This window comes from Tamandua tetradactyla, chromosome 3, assembly GCF_023851605.1.
Source record: "Tamandua tetradactyla isolate mTamTet1 chromosome 3, mTamTet1.pri, whole genome shotgun sequence".
Taxonomy (NCBI): domain Eukaryota; kingdom Metazoa; phylum Chordata; class Mammalia; order Pilosa; family Myrmecophagidae; genus Tamandua; species Tamandua tetradactyla.
The window spans coordinates 173,127,740-173,145,781 of record NC_135329.1 but is presented as its reverse complement, the minus strand read 5'-3'; the positions used below and the strand labels follow the sequence as shown (position 1 = coordinate 173,145,781).

At 37.4% G+C, this 18,042-nt stretch overlaps 1 protein-coding gene across 12 annotated transcripts in view; it reads left to right on the top strand.

The window, feature by feature from the left end:
* Positions 1-18,042, top strand: part of LOC143676488 (uncharacterized) — a 339,453-nt gene that overhangs the window by 301,693 nt on the left and 19,718 nt on the right. The window lies entirely within an intron of this gene.

Sequence of the window (18,042 nt, the reverse complement as noted above, 5' to 3'; positions counted from 1 at the left end):
AAATTGGTGACATGTAAGTCTATGTGCGGGTCTTTTCCATTCATTCACTTTAGCCTGTGGATGGGGGGTTACATTATTTATACATAGTATCTATAATTAGAAAGAACTTAATTCCTTGCTCAAATATAATCTCGTCCATCTATGTACACTTTTGATTGTTTAGCTAGATAGACCAAGTAAAAAGAAAATGTAGACTCTCATCTTCTCTAGTTAGATCTCCAATCCTTGAATTAATTCAGTTTAGTGTCTTGACTGAGCTATTATTTCATTGCTTTCTCAGTGCTTGTATATTCATTTTCTTGCACAGATGCCTACAACCTAGCTGAGACTCATTAAGAATTGTTTGAGCTTTAATTTAGTAGTGATTTACCGTTTCGGGGTAAAATCTTAAAGCCTTAAAGAAGAAAGGTAAAGATACAATTCTGATCAGAATGAAAGCCAAAGGGGCCATTAAAATATAATAAGACCCATCATTTTGTGAGAAAACTGAAACGTTGAGAAATTTCATAGATATTGAGTGTCAAAGGATATAGTTCCAAGTTGAACCACAAAGTCTGTATTTGTTCACCATGACAGTGTGGCAGAGACATCACTAGGTGTTCACGGACTCCCCTGCTGAGCCCCACCCCCACCCGCACCATCAGGAGCACAGGGGGAGACTACACTTCCTGGTATCCTCTGAAGTTAAGTTGAGATCACATGACGGAGTCTGGCCAATGAAATGTGGGTGGAATTGATACATGCCATTTCCTAGGCCTGGCCATAGGAGTCATTCTGTGACCCTTTGGCTCTCTCTTCTGCTGCCATAGCAACTTCTGAGCTTATGTGTTCTGGATGGTCCAGTAATAAAATGTCAACACTTCAGTTTCAGCCTGGGTTCCTCCACCTCACACCAACCCCTCCTAGGCCAAGGACATTGTCACTGTCACTGAGATTTGAGATTTGGGTTGTTAGCTTCATAATCTAGTCCATTCTAACTAAAATATTAGTTGAATATAGTTAAAGAGTTTTGTCTTTAATTCAACTATACTGACATGCTTTAGGGACAAAATATCTATAAGACTGATAAAAATGAAAAATAAATCTGGACTTCTTGGTTCTACAAATGTTGCAAGTTCATTAAATATTAACTTTATTAAAATACTTTGATCCTTTTAATCAGTTATTTTTTGGGTTCTCTGGGTTATTTTTAAAATATTAGAAAAGCAAGTCACTTTTTAAAAAATCCAATGATGTAATACTAACTTTTTATTCTACATTTCACAACTTTTTCAAAGAGTTAAAGCTACTGAGTACTATAATTGCATGTTCACCCTCTATAAACTAAGAATCTTAAGTACTTTCAAGTGTGAAACATCTATAGAACTTTTGGAGAAAGTGGCAAAATTATTTGACATTTATTTTGTCCTAACCTTTGAATGCATTGCCCAAATATATTGCCTGACACAGACATAATCTGATCCAACATGTGTTTGACCTAGTGATCTTTCCATCTTTTATAGTTATGTCAATTTTATGCCCTATCAAGGGAAAGAACTTCAAGCTTTTCCTACTGGGAAACTGACATTCTTTTGCATAAAAATAATTCCCTACATAAGAGCTCTTATTTATTATATTAACAGAAAACAGAAAAAGCATTTGCATTTTGAGTGCTATGGAAAAAGATCCCAAAGCCATCAGTTGCTCTGAGCAACATATTGTACATGTTACCACATGACAATTGAGACACACACTCATTTGTTAATCTCTGCAGTGGCAGCTCTCACCATTCTGGATAGAGCGAACCTTATTCCAAGAGGTTCATTTGAAACAGGTTAAGGGTGATACAACTTATTATGACTACAGATCAGAATCGTTTTCTGCTTCTACTAGAATTATGAGTGTGAACATACAGAGCTGCCACTAGCTGGTAACTTGTCTTTATGCATATTAGAAGAGGCACTCCCTCTAGGCAGACAAATTAGAAAGAGGTGTACAAACTACAGTGGTACATGGTGGCCCTATGAACATATTTAAATAAGGTCTTGATGACTTGTAATATATGATATTTATTTAAGGACTATTATTATAACACTATTATGAGTGTTAGTTCTAAGAAGGCTAGATATCATCATAAAAATCTAGGTTTCTGTTTCCTTTATAAGGTTTCATGGATAATATTCCTCATAAGTGTTGCTGCTTAGGATGACTATGAGAAACTAGCTCATTTATTTTCCATTTTGCTCTGGCTGATAGGAAGTAAGAATCTAATTGTTTGTTCTTACTACCACCCTGTAGTAGTTGGGACCCTTTGGTTACAAGTGGTGGAAACTCAACTCAAATTGATGAGGGAAAAGGAAGCTTAATTGGTTCACAAAGATTTCTCAACCTCAGCAGTACTGACATTTTGGGATAGATAAATTCGTTAGTTTGGGAGGCTATCTTGCCTATTTTAGGATGTTTAGGAGCATACCTGGTCTCTACTCAGTGGATGCAGTAACAATAGCCCTGTTGTTGCAATCAAAAGCATTTCCATAGATTGTCAAATGTCCCGTGAAAAGCAAAATCACCCCCAGTTGAAAACCACTGGTCTAGATACCTGTAAAGTTCAGGTATTGCAATAGCTTCAGACAGAATCACACTCAGATCCAATCAAGAGGGGGCTCAGGCCAGGCCGTGGACCTTGGGGCTTGCTCTTATGAAACTTATTCCTGCAAAGGAGAAGCTAAGCCTACTTATAACTGTCCCTAAGAGTCACTCCTGGAGAACGTCTTTTGTCACTCTGATGTGGTCTCTCTCTAAGCTAACTCTGCAGGTGAGCTCTTCGCCCTCCCTGCTATGTGGGGCATGACTCCCAAGGGGATAAATCTCCTTGGGAACATGGGACATGACTTCCAGGGATGAGCCTGGTCCTCATAACATGGAAGTAAGAAAGACTTTCGTAACCAGAAAAGGGAAGCTAAATGAAACCAAGTTTCAGTGGCTGAGAGATTTCACATAGAGTTGAGAGGTCATTCTGGTGGTTATTGTTATGCAAAATATGAATATCTCTTTTCAGTTTTTGGTGTACAGAAGCTAGAGGGAAATACCTGAAGCTGTTGAACTGTAATCCAATAGCCTTGATTCTTGAGGACAATTTAATAACTAGGGAATATAGATAAGTTATATGTACATGTTGGAGTAAAATAGTTTCAGGAAAAAGATCAAGTCATATCAGTGATACCCATTTTGCTCTAATTATTATAAGGTTACTTTAGCTTCTTTCCTAACCATAATAACCAATTGTTAAGATATCTTCTTGTCTTCAAGTGGATAAGACACAGACAATGAGAGCCTTGCTAACATCCTGTCTCACTCCTGTATTTATGCCTGTAGGTTCATTCCTGGGAAAAACAGCTGGGTTCTCTCTTCCTCTTCCAACCTCACAGCAGGCTGAAAAATATCTGGTGAGGCTGTTGTGTTAGTAATATTAGTTATGACTGCAAGTGACAGCAATATCAAAATGTCAGTGACTTATATAAAATTGAAGTCTAATTCTCTGTCATGCAAATGTCTAGATTAGAGTGCCTACTTCTGGAAGGCTGGTCATGATATTGGGGGCCCAGTTTCCTTCTAGCTTTCTGTTCTGTTTTGCAGGTCTTGTCTTCATTCACACAAATTACAAGATGGTCCAAAAGAGCTGCTGGACCTCCAACTATTGTTTTCCAACCAGTGGAAAGGAGGAAGAAGGCAATGGTCCCTTCCCTTAAGGACATTTCCTGACATTACCCACACCACTTCCACTAATACCCCATTGACTTGATATCATCTACTTAGGCCTGTTTAACTACATGGAGCTTCTCTTACCAAGGAAGAAGAGTAGAACTGATGTTGGAGGACAGGCAGTAGTGCTTGCCCTGGTGGGCTCATTCTTTGGGGGACCCAGGTTTTATAAAGCTGACCCTATGTCCTAGGGTGGTGAAATGTCTGAGGCAGGGATTCTGTATCAGCTAGGATTCACTCAAGAAAACAGAAACTCTTTAAGTATTATGGGATAAGGAGTTCATGTAGGGATTAGGGATTACAGGAATATGGAAAGAGTTGAGAGAGTGAAGATCAGGAAGTTTGCAGCCAAATGATGGAGAAACAGTCACTCTAATTTGAAAACTCAAAGTGAGTAGTTCTCAAAAGTTCATAAATAGACTGCTCAAATTCTCAAGAGGCTCTAAGGAGCTCCTGTTAAACTCAGTCTGCACAGCAGTGGGTATTTCTAAGAAGATTGGAGAGGTTCAACAACCTCATATCTAGCCGTATGATATGCCAAAACCTTCTAAAAATAGTGGCCTCTCCTTGCTTTCATCTTCCACTTCTCACTTGCTTTCCTTTCTCCGGCAAGCTCTAACCTAGAACCACATGGGAAGGGGATTCTGAGAAATGTGGCTTTTGGGGACAGAACTGAAGCTGAACTGACAATAGACTATTAAGTATAAGAGGTCAGAGGATCATTTATCCAAAATTTGCCTCACTGAGGGTCTATCAGAGCCCTGTAACAGGTCAGCAATTAAGATGACTCATTATAACAAAAGATATTATCTGACTCCTAATTTCCAGACCCCCAGCACTCCCTTCTTCTGTCAACATAATTTTTAAAAAGCTACCATAATAACAAGCAGGCCATATTGTTCTCCTTAAATAATTCTGTTACTTCTTGAGCTCTGAGAATGTACCAAGCACTGTGCCAGCCATGTGATCTTGGGCAAGTTCCTTAACTTTGTTAGATCTCAGTTCTACTTCCTTCATTTATAAAATGGGTAATATTTCTTTGCAGTATAGTTGAAGATGAACACAACATATAGAACACTCAGGCTGATTCTTAATACTCAGTAAAAGTTCTTTCACACCCTTAATTCATTTTCATGAAAAGGATACTGCACTCAATAAATCATGATACTCAGAAGACACATCATTTAGGGTTAATGTTAAATTAGTTTCTAATACTATGTAATATGCTTTATATAAGAAATATTTTTTGAAATAATCCTTCTCAATCCTGAGACCAATTCTTTTATGTGAGCATGAGATCCTTGTCGTCAGGAAGAGGCTGACTAACCATCTAGCAGGGACATGGCTGTAAAAATTCTTGTGCTGGGTTGTTGGCAAGAGCAGGTGAACAAAAAAAGAAAAACAACTTTAAATTCTAAGATTCAATTGATCTTTCTTTCTTCCTAGTTTGTCTGTTTTCACTTTATCTTACTTTCTTTCCTAAGATAGTTTCAGGCTACTTAGTTTAAAACTTTTTAACTTTTTTTTTGCTTTTTCCTTTTTTGGAGGAGGTTTGCCAGGAGAGATGTGCTAGCAGAAGTTGCAAGTAAGAGTTTGAGAAAAACATTAAATAATAGAAGGAGATTTTCTTGGGAGGGCCACCCATACTCATCAGGGATTGGAAACTCATGTCTCTCCACAGATGACGTGAATGAGATAAAGGGACCAGGTGGTGGCTTGTATTTAGACAAATTATCTAGCTCTGGTAGATTGCTACCACGTAAGAATGTATACTCAGACCTTCTAGTGAAACCAATATAACTTTTTAATATTATGCCTGTGAATCTCTTCCAGACTGCTGGTCACCAACTTTCAAACTATGATCTTTAGACTTAATCTAGCAAATCAAACTCAATGCTAAGTGCTAAAATGTGCAAAAATATTACTTTAAACTATTCCACTTTAAAAATGTTTCTCAAATTACTGCCAAACATTTGGGAAGATAAATCAATCTCTGAGATTTGATCAGCTATTTTTCCTTTAGAAATTTGTAAAACAATGTAATGTCCTAAACACGGTCAAATAGAAGTGTTGTTAGCAATTATGCCCCCATGTTGATAGTAAAAAAGTTCTCAGTGGGTGTACTGAGGCTGGCCATCACCAGCAAGCCAGCTTCAGGTTCCTGTGCCTGTGGTTGTCCCTGCACATGGCAATTCTGCTGATCGCATTGCATATTTATGGGTATGGCATCTGCTGCTAATCCTAACAGGCGTAGGTCTTCACGGGAACTGCGCAATAAAAAATATACTTGTAGTTTAATCATGGTTTATAACCTATAAAATGTAATGTCCCATGCCTCGTAAACCTAGTGGTGTTCTTTTGGTGTTGGTTGTTGCTGTTGGTCTAAGAGCAAGTTTGCAGTGATGTTTGTGCTGGTTTCTCTGGCTAAGATGGACCTTTGCAGTTACCATGCACCACCAAACCTCACTGTGCGACTGCACTGGGTTGCATGGGGATGCCTTTTCCCTAGGCTTTGTATTTCGTTTACAGGAGTTTGAGCCTTTGGCCTTGAGCACATGAACATCCAGAACCCAGAGTCAGACAATCTGATTTGTTTGATGAGAGCCATTGACTAAAAACTTTTCTTTGCCATAGTCACATCTCTGAATATTAATTCTAAAATGGAAACCTAGGAATCAGTCATTGTACCACCATCAGATGCTGGTTTGTTGTTTTGGAGTGTGCCATGCAATGAGCTTACTATGAGTAAGACATTTAGAAACACAAGGGAAACTTAACCCTCAAGTCTGTCTTTTATTTCCCTCTTAAGACTTTGATTGCCAATGGGACAAGAGCTTTCTTGATTCAGTCAATTAGAAACTGGTTTTATGGAATGTTAGCTCTAAGAACTCCTAAGATTGTTACATGAAGGTTAGCGTCAGTAGATTTTGTTTTGTGCAAAATAACTATTTTCTAAATGAGAATGTTTATATTTGATAGATTTTAAAATGATTTATTTTCATAGCTATCCAACGAATAGCACAAGAACTCTTTGACCAAGAAAAGTTAAGCCATCTTCTGTAAACTCAAAATTATATGTTTTTCATGAGATTTGCTTTCAGTTTCCATTTCCCTGTGGGTCATTCTGAGCTGATGATTCAGGTTTGCTTTTGCCTAATTTATCACTTTTAAAAATAACTATACTTCTCTCCATGAACTATTTAGTTTGGAATGGCCAGTAAAAATGGAAAAGACTTAAGGAAAATTAGAGTAAAGCTTTCCTTTAAAGAGATGTAAGGCTTCACATTTTAGGATTAACCCAACACATAACTGGAATCAATAGTCTTCCTGTTGCTAAGTGGTCAACAAGCTCCACGGGTCAGCCTGTTGGTCTTCCTCTCAGCAAATTGACATATCTCAAATGCACAGAAAACAAACAGAACAAGATAAAGACTTTGGAAGCAAGATGTGGAAACCGCATGGACCTAAGAAAGTAGCATGCTTTGCAATCAGAAAAACAGAGGTAAAAATCCCATGTCTGCCACTAACTAGCTGTATGCCTGGGCAAGGTAACTAAGCTGCCTGCATTTCAGTTTCCTCATCTGTAAAATGAAGAAAGCAATAGTTAACGCTCAGGATTGTTTTGAAATTTAAATCATGGGATCTACGTAGGATGCTGGCACCTTCCCTGACCCATAGCAGATGCTCAGTAAGCATTGCTGCTGCTCATGGTTACCTTGTCTTTTTGATGCCAGGCAGTTGGTGTCCTCACTACCTCATCCACTCTTGCCAAAGACATTTTGATGAAACAAAAATATCTGTGGCCTGAGTGTTAGTTTAAACTCATTTAGAAACACAATGCCTTGAGAAGGCACAGGATTTCTTTGGAAAATGAATCTCAGCCTTTGAATTATGTTAGGACAATTCTCTAGAATATGCAGAATGAGGGAAAGGTAAATTCTGGGGCTCTTTTGAACTTTGATCTCTATTGAGAACAATAGACAATTGTGGTGGCATTTGGGGTGCTTATGATGTGGCTTCTCTTCCTTCAGGGACTGAGCTGAGGCTAGCAAAGAACTCTCAGAGGATAGCAATTTGGGGTCACATTTGAACTGATGACTCAGGGGCAAATGTTCTGTGTCCCACCAGTTCCATTAGTCAGCTCCTGAGTCATGACTTCAGCTTCTTAAATGTAGGAAACTGTCCTCATGGGAGCCATTTTAAATGAGTAAAACATAGTGTTCCATACAGCAAATTCTACATTATCTAACATAGGAGTTTTCTGGCTGGTCAAAGTGATTGTGACAATAACTAATTTTTAAAGAAATAGGATGGAGTCAAATACTCATCACTAAAATGAAACTAGACACACTTCAGTTTTGCTTAGATTCCAAAGTCATCTCAGGATCTTACAGGTCCAAACTGATATCTGTGAATTATCTCTTAGATTTGTAGACAGATCAGGGTGGAAGATTATCTGGGTGAAGGAAGACCGCATAAATTAGCCTTTACTAAATTTTAGAGCTGACATAGGGATGTACAGTCCTAATAATAAACAACAACAACTTTAACAGTTATAAACAAACAAGCCAAAAAATGTTTGGGTATAAGTTCTCATAACAGGGAAGTACCCATTAGTAGTCAAATGGAGGTGAAAATTTTTTGCCTATTTCTTTCAACCTATCAGAAAGCTGGCTCCTATTATGTGACAGGAACTTGGCTAGTAACTTTCTTACAGTTTCTTATTTAATCTTCAAGAAAACCATAAGAAGTGGATTTTATTACAGCCAGAGTGGTGAGACTCAAATATTGACAGAGTCAAGCATTTGGTAGGCAATGAATAACAATGCACTTGTGCAAGGCCAAAAGGAAGCGCTCCCATTCCCTGAAATTTCCTCCTCAGAAAAATAAGTAATGCTTTATCAGGATAGCTAGTTTTGCAATAAAGGTGACAGCCTAAAATTTATTAATGTACTTTTATTTTCTTCTTTCCCAACTAACATGATTTTCTCCTTTTCTTGGCCTGAACCTTTTGTCTTAACAGAAAACTTTTAAATTATTTTATCTCATACTTTAGCAAATCATTGAATGAGATTAGTGTTCTCTAGCATAGAGAAATATCCATTGCTGCTTTGCTGTGGCGAGCATATATGGTAAGAGAGAAAAGAAAGCCTACACCTCTCTCCCAAGGTGCAAAAGAGAAGAGAGAAAAGAGAAAGCAGTCAAATGTCTTTTCTGACTTCTTTTCTCTCTACTCTGCTCCTACTGGTCTGTGCTGTGTTAGGTGGAAAGGACCTTGGAGGGGGTGAACACATGGCACCCCCACCCCCACCCCATGTAGGGCTCTGGAAGGAGGGAGGCTGTGCCAACATGGGGAAGGTTCATTGAGGAAGAGGGTAGACTGAGGAGGTCAGACTTGCTCTTTGGAGTTCTTTTGGCATAGAGGCCATGGGCTGATCAGGTAATTAGGGGAAGGGACTACTACATTAAGAGAGCCAGAGTAGAGACATGACCACTTAAGGTCTGCATCCAGAGAAAACTGATGGGAAGTTGTCTTAATGCAGATGAGATAGCCTGTGAGTAAACAATGTTGATAAGCTCACCAAACAGAAATTTGAGCACTGGAGGCCAGCAGGGAAGACAGAAACCATTTGGACAGCACTCTTCTCATCCTTGCGGAAAGCATCAATGGAGAGAGGAGGCTACCTGACTGACCAAGCATTTTTATCCAATCTAAGTGGCTGTTCCTGTATTTGCAAAGCCCTAAGTACTGAACTTGGAACATTTTTTTTCACCTTCGGTAATGCTGCTGATATGCAAGAGACCTTGAGGTACCTAAATTGGGTTTCACCCAGCCAGTAAGAGCTTGGGCTAGGATTAACACTGGTGACACCAACTTCACTACTGGTGGTCTCTACAGAAGGAAAAATGAATACTAATTCAAAAGAGAGGACATCTCAAAATCAGACAGTATAAAGCTTAGAAACATGCCAAATAGGATAGAAGAGAATCACTTAACCACAATAGTGATAATTCTCCCATTCTGAATCTGTATCCAAAAAGGCTACAATACTATCCAGGACTCAGGTAAGAGAAGACTAATATAGACCATTTTATATCTAGTAGGAGAACATTAATTAAATAAATTGCATGTGTTTTACTCCTGCATGAAAAGCTCTGTGCTAGGGGTTAAAATACCATAATAAGACACACAATCTCTTGCCTTCAGGGAACTCGTGTTTGTAGAATTTTCCCAACTTCATGAACAATTTTTAAATTATTTAATCAAAACTGTAAATTTGTAATATTTTATGTATTTGTATGGGAGCATACAACAGCCTGAAGTTTCACTTGCTTTCAATTAGATTGAAGTAGTCCTCTTTCTAACAAATGTTCTTCAAAATAAGAACAGTATGTGATGCAATCATAAACTAACATGTATAGGATAAGAGAGAAATGGGAAGAAAGTTTGATAAAAATAAGTGATGGCAGGGTGCACTGGTAGTTTAATGGTAGAATTCTCACCCACCATGCAGGAGACCCAGGTTTTATTCCCTGCCACCCCCCACCCCCCGCCCTCCAAAAAAAAGTTGCGAACAAAAAGTTCCCTATGATATACATACCACATATCTGCCTCTGTCTGTGTGTGTATGTATAGATGGAGAAATACATAAATGTAGGAAGACACATAAAAAATTAAATAAATGAGTGCTGCCAGCAAGAAGCTTATTACTTGGTTTCATCCTCAGAGAAATGCTGGAAGCTGATTACTTGAAATAGTTAAGACTTAAAATAATGCCATAAAAGAGTCCAGTCCAAAGACTATTTACTCCTTTATTGAAGCACCCTAAACTTTTTTTATTTTATAAAATAGCTAGGAATTCTGAGGAAAAAGGATTGAAAGGTGTGGCAGTTGGGGAAAGTCAACACATATAGTATATCATAATAATTTTTCCTTTCCAATGGAAAAGAGTCTGACATAATTTCAGGAGTTATTCATGAAAATGTGGCACAGATCTTTGTGGCCTATTAAACCCTTGAGATCACTTCAATATTATCTTGCAATAAGCCATAAACGCCATCCACATTCAGCATGTGGAAGAAACTGTAACGGGAACACTAGTCAACCCTAATGGTAATGATACTTCTATAACAATAGCTGAACTGATCTGGAACTGGAAAAAAGCCATGGGTAGGGCACCCAGCAATAGGTTTTACAAGATGCCACACATATTGGAATCTTGGTGATAAAAAGTATATAAAATTTTAATCTTCAGCTTTTCTTTAAATAGGTGATAAACCAAATAGGGAAGTGATATGAAAATATATTTTTAACAGTGTCAGGAGAATGCTGAATTTTAAGTTTGTCAGTTCTTTAGACCATATTTTAAAACTGTGAAACAAACAAGAGCTTTAAGAAATTCCTGATCACTTGTCTATCCTTCTTCAGTACATAGTTTCTTGCTAAGTTCACTAATGTACCATGTACAATAACAATGATTGTTTCAAAATTCTATTTTGCAACTTCTCTCCATATTTTTGTGATTCCTAATAATCAGATATTTTTATCCTTAGTTTTTAGTGTTACTTCACTAATTTTAGTTAACAGTTATGTTTGGGGTAAGCAGTTGGAAAGAATTGAGACAAACATTTAAAAAGTCTTATGTATTAATATTGTTATTTATGAGTTGTCATTAAATATAAGCTATTTATACTCAAAATTGAATTGACAAGTTATATTGATGCATAGCGTATATACTTGATGATGAGGTTATTTGAGAGCTAATCTCAAAACAGTATATTTTATGTTATTGTCATTCATTGAATCTTAGGGGATTAGAAAATATCTTCCTTTTTTTTTTCCTTTTTTGGTTATTAATGAAGAAAATTGCATGCCCAGCATAAGAGCTGCTAGGTACATGAAAAGGCCTTGGAGATTCAAGTTTAAAAAACAATCTACTTGAAAAGGAGGAGGTCGAGAATATTATTCCAACCTTGTTTTCAATGGCAAATGTGAGAAATGGGGAGTGACTGTGTCATGACACAGTGGACATTTTCACTTTTTCTCTTGGCACATAGAGTTATTTAGGAGCCATGGCAAAGAAGGTTGAAATTTTGAGAATAATTTGTGCCTGAAAATAACAAGTATGCATATATTTCATAGAATTCACCAAAAAAATCTGTATTAACTAAATGGATCAAACACTAAGGCATTTTGTAGAAGGAATCTAATTCAGGAACTGAGGAAGGAGATTAACAGCACACTCCACTGGGTTGGACAGGGAAGTCAACCCATCATACCACTAGTCACGGGGCCATTCTCACTGGGTCAGTACCTTCCAGGTTGCCTTTAATGTACTAATTATCTCCCTGTACTTACTTAGGTGTGTTTCTTTGTTCCTGTATTTGTTTAAGAGCAAAGACTTAAGTCACAACCTGTTATCAATCATTGTTATAACTCATAATAGCCACAATGGGAAATTCAGTTTATGAAACAGATGTCCTTGATCCTAATAAGGAATGAGGTGAATGAAGCTAACTCTGAGCTTAGAAATTCTATGTTATCAATATATCCTCAACCAAACTCTCTATTTTCTGGAGACCAGAACTAGCATATAAAAATGACTGCCCGTCATAGCTGAGGATAGCAAAGCGGTAGTGATGCTGTTGAACAACCTGCATTACAGATACATACCAAGATTTTGACTCTGAATAAGCAATCTCTAACCTGAGTTCATTTAAAAATACTGTAAATGTATGATCAGAGGACATCATTCATTTATGCATTCATTCACTCAGCAGCCATTTTTGGAGGGCCTGTGGCATAGAAGTCATTCTTTTGAGAGGGGAGAATCTAGAGAGAAATGAAACACAGCATCCTCCCATTCAAGCAACCCACCATTCTTCGGAGACCCATGATTTGACTGTTGTTAGCCAAGTATTTGAAGTATACCTATTTTGATAAGAAATGAGGACGAGGGTACATCGTTACAGTGAATTTTACAAGATGCAATAGTAGGGGAGTCAGCAGGCTTCCTTCATCTCATTTCATAACCACTCCCCACCCCCCACCCCCTTTTTTTAACACAGTCCTCCCTCTCTCCCCTCATTGGCTTTTGGAAAGCATATGGATGAATATTTTCTTCTGGGATGCATATTCCGGATGCCCCTAGTCCTAACTTTTTATTTCCTTTGAAATTTCTTCTATTATTCTTTGAAAGCAGAGGAGCTGAAGAATGAAACAGGTGACCTCAGAAGTCTTTGAGGAATGAAATTTCAGAAATGTGGCTTCAAAAATATATCGGTGGCAATGACTCTTACCTATTTTACCTTGACAAAACGAAACAAAACTCCATAAGAAAAAACGTTCATGACAACATTCCTTAAGGCACTTGACTTCAGGCCTCCAATGGAGAATTAATTAGTGGAGGTGCTAACAGCAGAAGCAGCTCTGCTTGTGTTTCTGAGTCACAGGCCTACACCAGGCAGCCCCCTGACCAGCACTTCTCAGCAGCGGCAACAGCACGAAAAACTTTCTTTCCTCCCAGCAGCGTGAAAAAACAACCCCTCTACCCCCAGGCACACACACATCCGCCGGCTGGTCAAATTGAGATTGGCCATGATAGATGCTTTACTCTTAAAGCAACTTGATCTGGCTTTTCATTCACTATCCAAATTATTTAAATTTGTGGAGGAATCATTCTGCAGAAGTGTGTATTAGAATCTTTTATGTCGTGGAGACAGCTCTGAACTCCGGGAACACACCGGCTTTCTCAGGTTGTTATTCCAGCAACTGTCAAGTGCTTTACAGAATGGCGGCGTGGAGGGGAGGCCCTGGAGAGGGTGGGCTGAAAAGGTGAATAAACACACCCCAGCTGCCTTAGAAGCAGGTGAGGCCGGGCTCCAAGAGGCAATTTCAATAGACTGCAACATTTCATCCAGCAAATGAGTTTTTAAAAAAAAAATTGTAATCTACTAGGTAGAAATGGGCTATTTAATGTAAAATATTTTAAGTCTTCATATAATCAGAGTTTAATTTGATATTAAATTCGTACTATTATCCAACATATGATTGGTCGACCTAGAAACAATGAGATTCTGTTGTTTTACAACAACTCTGAATTACTAGCGTGCCAATAAAAAGTCCTTGCACTTTACTTGATGGAGAAGAGAGTAGAGACAGAAAACGGACATATATTTAGAATTTTTCTTTTAAGACTTCCAAGGTACTTTTTGGTGTACACACCAGAGAGATCTTATTTTCTTTTTTTATTACTGAATGGTAACATGTCCATAACAGAAGTAAAATGTCGTCTGTATTTAAGATTAACTTTGATGCGGAATCTCCTCACTTGGCATAAAACTTAATTACTGCTTCATATACTGTGATTTTGCTCTCAAGTAAAAAGCCATAATTTAAAAAAGAGATAGGACCCAGATTTTGGATTCCTGAGCCCACCTTCCTCAGAGAGTATAGACATTTTTGGCATGAGGAAACTTAAAATCATCAGAATAAAGTTGATTTTATTAAGTTCCCTTGAATTAAACACCTACCTATTTGAATATGTACGTATGTGTCTTCCTAAGAGCATTTTTGCAAAGAAGGAGAACATAAAGGGAAGAAAACAAACTTCTATTGACTGTCCAGTACAGGTGTTTTTTTTGTTGTCCTCACAGCAATCTTGTGAGGGTGGTTTAATCATCCCTGCTTTTACTGAGGGGGAGGATTTGAGACTTGGAGAGACTAAGTAACTTGCCCGAGATTGTAAGGTAAGTGGCAAAACAAAAAAATCACTCTCTAGAGTCTACTAAAGTTTCCCTTTTCATCTACTTCTTAAAACTCTGGTGGGGGCCTTACATGTAAAAGGAGAGGTTTTTGCTTTTTGCTTATTTGTTTAATGTTTGTTTGCTTGATGGAAGGATATTAAGGAGGATAAAATCTTAAAAGTAATATTTCGCGTTTAGTGCTCAGAGCCCTGATTAAACAGTTTTGATTCATACTAGCCTGTGAGTACTGTGATAAAAGGGGTGAAAATCTTACCTTTCTTGTTATTCCTGTTCTAATGATAGAGTAATAACTCTGAATTGTCTCCTGATTTGATATTAAAAATAATTAATATACATTTTTAAGAACAATGTAAAGACTGAATTTTCAAATGTAATGTAAGCTTTAATAACTAGTCTCAGAATAGCTGTATCATACTTTAAAATACAGTTTTCCTTCTCTTAAGATGGGATATCCACAATGGTTTTTATTGGCCTAGTGGGAAGACTGCCATCTACTGAATCAACGAATACCTTTTCACGCACAACTTGAGCAATTCTTAAAATCCGTACTGTATAGTTGCTAATATACATATGACAAAATGATAATCATTTTACTTTCTCTTTGCCAATTTAACTGTGGCTTGTTCTGAGACCCCAGAAATGCAAAAAATTCATTCTTCACAAATTAAAATATTTGGCTGAAAATCTAATTTGTATGGAATTTATATAGAATTAGATTCATTCATTGCAAAGAAATTCTAAATTTTAACCTCACAAATAAATTCTCTGCACAGTTTGCTTCTTGTCAAGTCTTCCAGTCATGATACGTCTGATGATCTAAAACATATTTTTTCTTTGCTCTCTCCTTCCCGTCTCTGCCCGTCTCACATTTCTCTCATACATCCAGACGCGGGAAGTGGAATATTTTCCTAGTGCTTTTTAAATTATTACAATTATTTCACTTTCATTGTGAACTTAGGCCTTTTTGTCCACAAAAAGCCTGATAGAAAAGGATCATCATTCAGGACAGACACACGAGCATCCAGTCCAACGGAAACTGTTTTCAGTTTAATTGTAATTACCAACACAGTCTCTCTAATCAGGGACCTTATTAGTGGAACCTGTGTGCGCTTCCTCGCGCTGAACTGCCCATTTTTAACTCTTCTGCTCAGTGACACCCCTGGCCACAGAATTGGCAGGAAACTAGCATATTCTCTCCTTCTGCTGAATCTTTATTTTTTGATTCTTTGATTCCTGGGAGTTGTCACTCTTCGGAGGGTGGGAAGCTTTGTCCTGGGGCCCCTCATTCAAAGGAGGGCTAGGTTAGAACTTTTTTGTCTTTAGCCCAGGAACCTGCTAAGGAGGAATGAGGTTCAGGTACGAAAAAATCTTCCCATCTATTTGGTCCTAGAAATATTATCTTTCTCTCTAGTAATATCATTATCTAAACGCCATGCAGTTAAATCTAATAGTTTTCCAAATTTTATATTTAATAAATAATAAGATTCATGGGTAGTCCTAAAGTTCAAAAATAACTGGTAAAAGAATAGACAATAAAAAATCTACAAATATCTCTTCATTCCAATTAGAAAGGGTTTCAGTATATGTTCATAATATATAATAATTGATATTGTACTATATAATATGTAACAATGAATGCTATATAGAATATACAATGAAACTGTTCACTCTTTTGGTTTTATTTTCACTGATAGTTAAATCCATACATTTTGCAGATAGAAGTTGATGTTAAAATATTTATCGCCGTAAAATTTGTATGGCTGCAAAACACTTTTAGTAAATTCCCTATTCCTATTGTTTTAGTTACGAAGTTTACTTATGCTGCAGCTTCCTAGAAATTCTCCAAACTTCTTCATCTATATGTTTACAATTACAGTTTCCTATTTCTAAATTTCAAAGTGGGAGGGGGAGGAATAATTAAATTCATACTCACTGAACTTGGTGGAAACCAAGATTTAAAAGTGGACACGATACAAATTATCCCAAAGTAAAGAAATTCTTTTGGGAAAGATGCAAAATTTCCCAGGAGAAAAATGATATGAAATATAAATTTGATATGGTTGGGAGAAACATCTTAAAAGTGGTAGAATTTTTAAACCATGATTCTGCCAAACAAGCATGTGGCCCCACGTATTTAAGTGTTTAAACACTCTGAATATCTTTGAAGTAGCTAGGCTTATACAATTGAAAGGCCAATAGCTAATCTGGAACTGAAATGTTTAACCTAAGGTAGTTGAGTTAAAATATCTGATCCCTAGTTGTTTTTTCTTTCAACCGTCAAATGCAGGACTTGGGAGATTTAGTCTCTAAATCACGCCCAGATCTCTGTCCTGTGATTCCAGGAACTGTCTTTAAGTAAGTAATAATAATTAGCATTATGACAGTAATAATAATTATGATTCTTTTTCTATGGCATATATACCTGCAATTTAATTAGGGTACTAAACTCCCCTCTCAAGCGCGTCAGTTTTTCTGTGCCAGGCTTCTGTTAAATAGAAAACCAGTGTGTGTTTAATTGTGTAATTTTGGCCCATGACAAACGAGTATCAGATGCCACAAAAAAAGAAAAGAGAAAATATAAAAGCCTATAGGTATGATCAGAAAAGAATTCCTGAAATTCTGAACATCTGAAAGGACGTTCTCTTTATCCTAAGCTTTCATTTAACATTTAAGTTTTCTCTGAGGTTTTATTTTCTGCCTTCTTTTCCATATGTCTTTGTTCTGCTGCCCTTTTATAGCCCAAGGGTGAGGTTGGCAATTATTTTCACTCCCCCCATATACATCTGACTTTCCCACCAGCGCTCCCAGCATTTCACTGTCAGCCTTGCCTTCTCCTACCTGAGCCCTGGTCCTGCTCTGCAGTTTGGCCCGGGGACATAGAGTTTGTGGGGTTGGATGTGTTACAGGGGGGTGCAGTTTTCTTGTCGCTTGAGTACAGGACTGGAAATTAGGGGACTCACCTTTCTAAACTTGATTCCGTGAACTGAATAATTTGCTCAAAATATAATTTGAAAATTTATGCAAATTTTGATTTCCTCTCTTCACTGCATTTCCTCTCTTCACAGCTATAACAGTTCGGCTAATATGCAGAACAATGGGGAGATGATACTAGTTTGTTCTACCAAATTCATCGGGTTTCTTTAATGCCTCCTAAATTCCATTTGGGGACAAAGGTCACTTTGAAGATTGACTTAAGGTGGGCTGGTGGGCTGGTCTTAGTTTATTTCAATTATTCTGTTTAAAATTATTTAAATGTAGCCCTGGGGTATTGCTTTTCCAATGGGATTTATGTTATAACAATAGGTTATTCAATCTTGATTAAATCTAGCCCGGGTAACCATATTAACTAAGAAGACAGATTTAAACAAATTGTCTAAGTCCTAACAAGGCTTCAAAATAATGCTATGCCTGAATTAAAAGGAAAACATGCCCTTTTTGTTTCTTTGACCTATGACTAGGAAGAAGTTTGATGAAAATATTGATGACTTTAGTTTTCTGAAATTAATTCACAAGCAGCATTTGGAGGAGAAATCA